Source organism: Trachypithecus francoisi, unplaced genomic scaffold (genome assembly GCF_009764315.1).
Source record: "Trachypithecus francoisi isolate TF-2019V2 unplaced genomic scaffold, Tfra_2.0 Lachesis_group20, whole genome shotgun sequence".
Lineage (NCBI taxonomy): Eukaryota > Metazoa > Chordata > Mammalia > Primates > Cercopithecidae > Trachypithecus > Trachypithecus francoisi.
Window position 1 is genome coordinate 294,699 of NW_022681466.1, and position 7,786 is coordinate 302,484.

Here is a 7,786-nt window from a genome sequence, read left to right on the forward strand (position 1 = left end):
TGGGACCCCAGCACTTACTTGTCAACTCTTTTTTTTAAATAGGTTTCACCTAGTATTATTTAAAAAATTACAATAGCAAAGACTTGGAACTAACCCAAATCCCCATCAATCATAGACTAGATAAAGCAAATGTGGCACATATACACCATGGAATACTACGCAGCCATAAAAAGGAATGAGATCATGTCCTTTGCAGAGACATGGATGAAGCTGGAAGCCATCATCCTCAGCAGAATAACATAGGAACAGAAAACCAAACACCTCATGCTCTCACTCATAAGTGGGAGCTGAACAAGGAGAACACGTGGATACAGGAAGGGGAACATCGCACACTGGGGCCTGTCAGGGGTGGAGGGAAAGGGGAGGGAGAGCATTAGGACAAATACCTAATGCATGTGGGGCTTAAAACCTAGATGATGGGTAGATGGGTGCAGCAAACCGCCATGGCACATGTATACCTATGTAACAAACCTGCATGTTCAGCACATGTATCCCAGAACTTAAAGTATATATGCAAACAAGAAACCTGAGAGACCCCCAGTGGCTCCCAGGCCACAAAATACACCCATGTCTCAGAATAGTTTTTCCAAAGGGCAAATCTAGAAGCCTTGGTGGAAGGACAGGAATCCCTGTCAGCCCCACAAAACAACTTGTTGTTGCATCTTGGGGAGGAGTTAAAGCAAAAATCAGCAGCTAATGGGAGGCAATCTGTAAAGCACCAACCACCCCTTCCCCCAACCCTTACGACTGTTCCAAGTAAACTTCTACTGCTGCGAAGCTATGGGCAGAAGCAAAAAGCCACTTTGTGGAGGGAGAGGAAGGAAACCACGTCGCTCTATGATAAGCCTTGCACCTGGTAAAAAGCAACAGCCTGCTACCACTGCAGGTGGGTGGGAAACTTCCAGTCCCCATTCCCAAAGTTGCAGCCGAGATTTGCAACAAGGACCCAGCATGGATTCAAAGCAGAGACAGGCTCTCACCACAGGAGGGGAAAGGAAACTCTCACAGGCCCCGAACCTCTCAACAGATACAAGGTGGGAATCAGCTGGTATGTAGGGAGGAAAACATGTTGAGGAAGCCTCACCTCAAGGGCCAGATCTATAGTATCTAATACTGAGGTTGGAGCAAGAAATCTAGAGTTCCTCCTACCCATATCTCAAGCACTGCACTGAGCAAAAAGCTATAGCAGTCTATGGATGGGGGAAGGGTAAGAGAATGGAGAGGGTCTCCTTTATGGCTTGGGTGCACAAGGCCTTTGAAAGTTGAGGGTGGAACAGGAACACACAGAAAACAACGTACAGCTTCCCAGAGCCAAATTATGCACAAACATAGAGTGTGTAGGGTATCTCATTATTTAAATTTGCATTGTCTTGTTTTTCATAGAATTTGAGCATCTTCTTATATGCTGAATGGTTATTTAGACTTCTGGAAATAGCTTTTTGTACTCAGTTGATTTTTTTTTTTTGGGGTCATGCCTTTTTGTAGGAGTTCATGATGTATTCTAGATACTGGTTTACTGCCAGTTTTTAATTTTGTCAATCTCTCATTTTCTTTTATTGTATTTAAGTTTAAGTTTTGTTGTAGTCAAATTAAACAATCTTTTCCTTTGTGATTGTGTATTTGGTGTGTGTGTCCTGTTTAGAAAGCACTTTCCTTTTCAGAAATCATAAATACACATTCCTTCATATTCTTCTAATAATCTCAAGTATTTTTCAAGAGTACATGAAAGATGTACTCTTTCATACGTCTGAGTTTATTTTGTGACCTCAGTCATTAGTGACAAGTTTTTTCTTTCTGCAGTTCTCAAGCCAATTGTTCCAACATGAACTACTTTCTGGTTCCTTCTTTCTGTATTGATTTGTTATGCCTTCTCTCTCAAATAGCAGATATGTGTGTGTTTGTGTTTGTGTGTGTGTGTGTGTGTGTGTCTGCATATGTATATTATGTGTATATGCACTTGGAAGTATCTTATTTTTCAATTAATCTCTTTGTATATTTCTTACACATAGTCTACTTACTAGTAGTTACTAGAACTTCATAATAAGCCTTCATAAATGCTAGAACAGGTTCTTCATCTTAGTTTTCTTTTCAAAATTGTCTTGGCTCTTCTGGGAGCTTACTATATGTGACAGAAACTGTTAGCTTTTTACAAAAATTTATTTATTTATTTATTTATTTGAGATGAAGTCTCAACGTGTGGCCCAGGCTAGAGTGCAGTGGCACTATCTTGGCTCACTGCAACCTCTGCCTCCCAGGTTCAAGCGATTCTCCTGCCTCAGCCTCCTGAGTAGCAGGGACTACAGGTGCCCACCATCATAAAATTCAACATCCCTTCATGTTAAAAACTCTCAATAAACTCGGCATTGATGGAACATATCTCAAAATAACAAGAACTTTTTACTACAAAGCCATAACCAATATCATACTGAATGGGTAAAAGCTGGAAGCATTCGCTTTGAAAACTGGCACAAGACAAGGACGCCCTCTCTCACCACTCCTATTCAACATAGTATTGGAAGTTCTGGCCAGTGCAATCAGGCAAGAGAAAGAAATAAAGGGTATTCAAATAGGAAGAGAGGAAATCAAATTGTCACTGTTTGCTGATGACATGATTCTATATTTAGAAAACCCCATCATCTCAGCCCCAAAACTCCTTAAGCTGGTAAGCAACTTCAGCAAAGTCTCAGGATACAAAATCAATGTGCAAAAATCACAAGCATTCCTATGTCCAACAATAGACAAGCAGAGAGCCAAATCATGAATGAACTCCCATTCACAGCTGCTACAAAGAGAGTAAAATACTTAGGAATATAATTTACAAGGGATGTGAAGGACCTCTTCAAGGAGAACTACAAACCACTGCTCAAGGAAATAAGAAAGGACACAAACAAATGGAAAAACATTCCGTGCTCATGGATAGGAAGAATCAATATCATAAAAATGGCCATACTGCCCAAAGTAATTTATAAATTCAATGCTATTCCCATCAGGCTACCACTGACTTTCTTTGCAGGATAGAAAACAACTACTTTAAATTTTATATGGAAGCAGAAAAGAGCCCACGTAGCCAAAACCATCCTAAGCAACAGGAACAAAGCTGGAGGCATCATGCTACCTGACTTCAAACTCTATTTAGATTTATTAGCATGAATTTAAAATATCTATAACTAAAAATACTTTTGAAAACCTATTATATATCAATGTATTTTTTTCTTCTATTTTTAAACTTCTTTTTATTTTTGTTCATTAGTCTTGCTAGAATTTTGAATTTATTAATGGCCTTTTAAACAAAACAGAAGTGTTACTGTTTTATCATTTTGATTATTTAGTTTGTTTTCTAATTTTAAAATTTATCTTCTTACTTTTTATGATTTTATGTATACTCTTTTTGGGGTTTGTTTTGCTGCTTTTTCCTTTGGCTTCTTGGCTGAAATAGTGAACTAATGTTAGCAGAGTGGCTGAGAAAATGGATTCGGGAGTTGGGTAATTGATTACATCAGTGACCTAATTATCCACCTCTGCCTGTGTCCACCCTTTGTCTGGTAATTCTGGAGCTTTTATCATCAAGGCAGGCCAGTACTTGAGCCAAGAGAAGAAGGGAGGTGTGATGACGCACGAGTTCTGAACCTCAGCCTCCTGAGACCTTGAGTGTATCGGCTTGCTTTTTTGTGTTTCTTCTATTGCTGTGAGAGCAGATCTGGCCTAGCCTACTGCAGAATGAAACCACGCTGAGTCCTCTCAGTCATCCAGTTGAGAGTGCTAGCCAGTCCCCTCCCAGAGATACGATCAAGCCTGTCCAAGATCAGCAGTCTCTTAGGAGCCACTGCAGACACTGCAGCTACAAATGCTTATTGCTGCATGTTATTATTTGGGTTTGTTTCCTTTTTGCTACGTAACATAAATGTGTTACTTAGGATTGCCTCTTTAGCATATGTTACTTAGGATTGCCTCTTTAGCATCCACTATATTGAAGTTTCTTTGTTTTTAGTGACTTTTCATTTTTGATTTCTAACAATTACATTGTGATCAAAGAAATGACTTCTCAGTAAGATACTGCTTCTTTAAAATTCCTTAAGACTTCCTTGGTGGTGCAGCATATTTTCATATTTGAAAGTGTTCCACGTGCACGTAACATACCTGTAACTTGCTGTTTAGGTGAAGTGTTTTGTGCATATCTATTCAGTCTTTTTCATTGTGTTCTTCAGATCTTCAGCATCTTTTCTAATGTTATATTTACTAGATCAATCATTTCATAATAGAGTTCAATTAAAAATTTCCACTCTAATAATAGGTTTGGCAATTTCTTATATCTCTGTTAGTTTTCAGCATGTGCATTTAACAGCTAGGCAGCCAGGTGCATAAAACATTGCTTTTTTGTGTTTCAGCAGTAGGTTGCTTCTATTTCTGATAATAACATGGAGGCACTAGGCTTCTATAGGTTAATATTTGCCTAATGTATCTGTTTCTATCTCTTTGTTGTTAACCTTTCGCACCTTTAAAAAAATTTGGTTAATGTATAAAAAAGCTCATCAATGTTTAGAAATCTCAACTGATAGATAACTGTATATTAAGAGATGTATTAAATCATGTATGAATTTTTGTTCTGGATGATCTCTCATTGTATCTTATTCTCATGTTAAACCTACTTTTCCTTTGCTTCTAGTTTTGTCTACATCTTTACCTTCTATTGAATTGAAAATGTTTTCCTACCCTTCTCCATTTCCTCTCCTGTCCCAGAGATATAAAAGGTGGTTATATATCTTTTATGGTTACTCTTAAATACTTTTCTAAGGAACTATAACTTATTTTATGAAAACTCAAAAGTATTTGTTATCTCTGTTCTCTTCTTACAAACAAATGTCTTCTAGATATTTTAACACTCTGCTGAATTCCAACCTAATTATCCTGGTTATTATTGTGTAGAAATGTGATTCAATTTTCAATTTAAAGAACATACAAAGTAGATTCATCTTTTACCATCAAATGACAATTAAATTTGCCAATGAATTATGCATTTCTGTAGAGAAGCTGTGATATATTTGGGCTTGTGCATGAGGTGGAAGGTAGAAATTCCTCCTGTACAGGACTTAGATTGGCTGCAGCTGCTTTAAGAACCCAGAAACTTTTGTCCTCTCCATAGGCTAGCTCGCTGTGAAAATATCCCATGGATTTTACCTAAAATTGCCTACAGAGAGCAGCATTATACTTCTATAGATAATTGCATCAGTAGCCAGAGAGGAGAAGTACAGCAGTAGACTACCCTCTACCCTCCTGGGAGGAGTAGCACATCACAGTCTCAGCATGTTCAATTTTGAGCAAAAAACTTGATGTGAGTGTTTGTGAGTAGGTCTGTATATGGGGAGTGATTTTGTAGGGGAATTTATGTACACATTTTATTGCAGCAGGCACATAAAATACTTCCCAGAAGATTCAGTGCATAATAAGAACACCACATCTTTCCATAACTTCAATCAACCACTACTACACAAATACAATTTGCTAAGCCACTTCTGAAAACTGTAGGACTGGAGTACTCTCAAATGGTCTTTGCTGTGGGAGAAAACAGGGTACGTAAGCTGAATTATAGAAAGTAAAGAGATTCTGGGAGGTACCATCACAGTTTTCTGGGAAGCATGTGAAGGACATGACTTGAAAGAATGGGTCCAGACTTTTGAGCACAAAGCTGGCAGCTCCACCCTGAAGACCATCATTTGGCTCATAAGTCCTGACTCCTGAAGCAAGTGATCTCCCTCCATATGCATGCCATGTTGGCCATGCGGTTTCTATGAACTCCTCCATAGTGATGAGAAGTGAATGAGCCCCACCTGAAGCCATCATCCCATTTATGGGACAGGATCACACAAACAGGGTGGTGCTACTTCCTAGAGTCAAAGCTCAAGTAAGGTGTCCAGGGGTCAGTTGCAACAGAAGGCACATTAGCCATGGCAGTCTCAGAGAACACTGCTAGAAGAAGAATCTACACATGGCTATGTAATGAGGCTGAAGGGGAAGCCTAAGTAGAAGCAGACTAAGTAAAGAGGTCAGAAAGTCCATGGAAAGAGAAGAGGGAAGGACAGTTCTAAGAGTAAAGCAGCCTAGGTTAAGTTGCAGAAAATTCAGCATGGATACTTTTAGGAGAGCTGTGCTAAGGCTGCCCAGGACCATGAACTGGCCAAGAAGATGATCTCCTCACTATGGAATCAGCCACAGTCTTAGGTAGCATGCAAACTCCAGTCTGACTCCAATCCCTTATATCTTCCATTGTAAATTATTATTGCCTACTTTGTTTCTTTCCAATTTTTATATGTTCTGCAGTTTATATAAAGACTAGCAAAAACGTGAATTCTTTATTATACATATGGCATATAGTCTCAAATTGTAATGACTCATTTTTATCCTTTTATATTGTTGTAAAATGCAGAACAAAATATATTCACGATAGGAGCATGAAAATTCTTTTTACCAAAACAATGTACATTTTAAATAACATTGTGATAAAGAGAAGCTACATGTTTCACATTCTGATTCAACTCACTGTATCCAATGAGTAAAAGATCCTAGAAAGAATCTTATGTTTCTAAAATTCTTATAGTCCCAGTGAGAGATAGGAACAATAAAAATATTTCTGTAAGTGCTCTTGGTAAACAGTCTCAAAATCAGAAGAACACTTATCCAAAAGGCCCTAAATTATTGTGCAATCAAGATAGATAACTTTAACTTCAAAAACAGCTCAGTCTTCCAATCCAGTTCCTAAAACTGTAAGATGTTCACAAAATTTTTACAGCCAGTTTAAACTTATTTCTATACTCAGTTATGTTTAAAACAACACAATGGTTGCATAATTTTTAAAAAACATTCTAACTCAATATTTTTATCTATCTAATATTAATGACCAGATATAAAATCTTCATAATAGCCCAGTATTTTTCAAAATAATTTCTCCATAGATGATTGTCATTCAGTTTATAAAACTTTATTTATAATTTTGTCATAAGAATAAGAAAAGACAAAACCTCTGAAACAAAGACACACACAAAAACAAAATACAAAACAAAACAGAAAGAAATACAATGAACTTACTTCTGGGAAAATTGAAGCAAGGAATCTAGAGGTATGTTTTATCCACTGATCTTCTTGTTTAGAAGAAAATTATCCACATTTTCTCCTTGTCTCTACCACGTATCTAGAATTTGCTTTAAATGTTTGACTTCTGTGAAAAGTTTCTGCGAAGACTGCTTTCAGAGTGGAGGTTATGATCTCAATTCTGTTGGCCCTGCCAAACATCACATTCACGTGATCGTGCTTGGACTGTTTGTCTTCTCATTGATATTCGGCCAGTTCCTGCAGAGCAGTGGCATTTATACTGGATTGCCTGGCTATATCATGTTATAGGGAGCAATTTCTTTTTTATGTCCAAGATGGTTGTGGCTAATATCAAACTTTAAAGTGCTGTCTTTAAGCCACGAGAAAGTAAACAGCTTAATCAGAGAAAAGCTCTTCTCTTTACCCAGAGCTCTAGTCTGCTTAATTGACAGCTTTACCTAGATAGTCAAAATTTTCATTCCTCTGTTTCCCAGCTTCATTTTCACTCAGTTCAGACTATTTTCCAATTTATTTGACCCATAGATTAAGCAGAAATGTGCTTAATTTCCAAGTGTCTGAAGATTTTCTTATCTTTGCTTATTGATTTCTAGCTTAATTCAATTATACTCAGAAAAAATATTTTGTATGTCAAATTTGTTAAGGCTTATTTGATGACCCAGGATATGATCTATCTTAGCAAATA

General features: G+C 37.5%; 1 protein-coding gene across 4 annotated transcripts in view; it reads right to left on the reverse strand.

Moving 5' to 3' along the window:
• Positions 1 to 7,260, reverse strand: part of ABCA8 (ATP binding cassette subfamily A member 8) — a 79,456-nt gene extending 72,196 nt beyond the window's left edge. For 2 of the 4 annotated variants that reach the window (XM_033181970.1, XM_033181968.1), the window contains exon 1: positions 7,081 to 7,256. The gene's annotated coding sequence lies outside the window, so the exon portion shown is untranslated. Of the gene's footprint in view, positions 1 to 7,080 lie in introns of all 4 variants that reach the window. The other 2 variants (XR_004430393.1, XM_033181969.1) reach the window with 2 other exon arrangements.
• Positions 7,261 to 7,786: the final 526 nt, after the last annotated feature.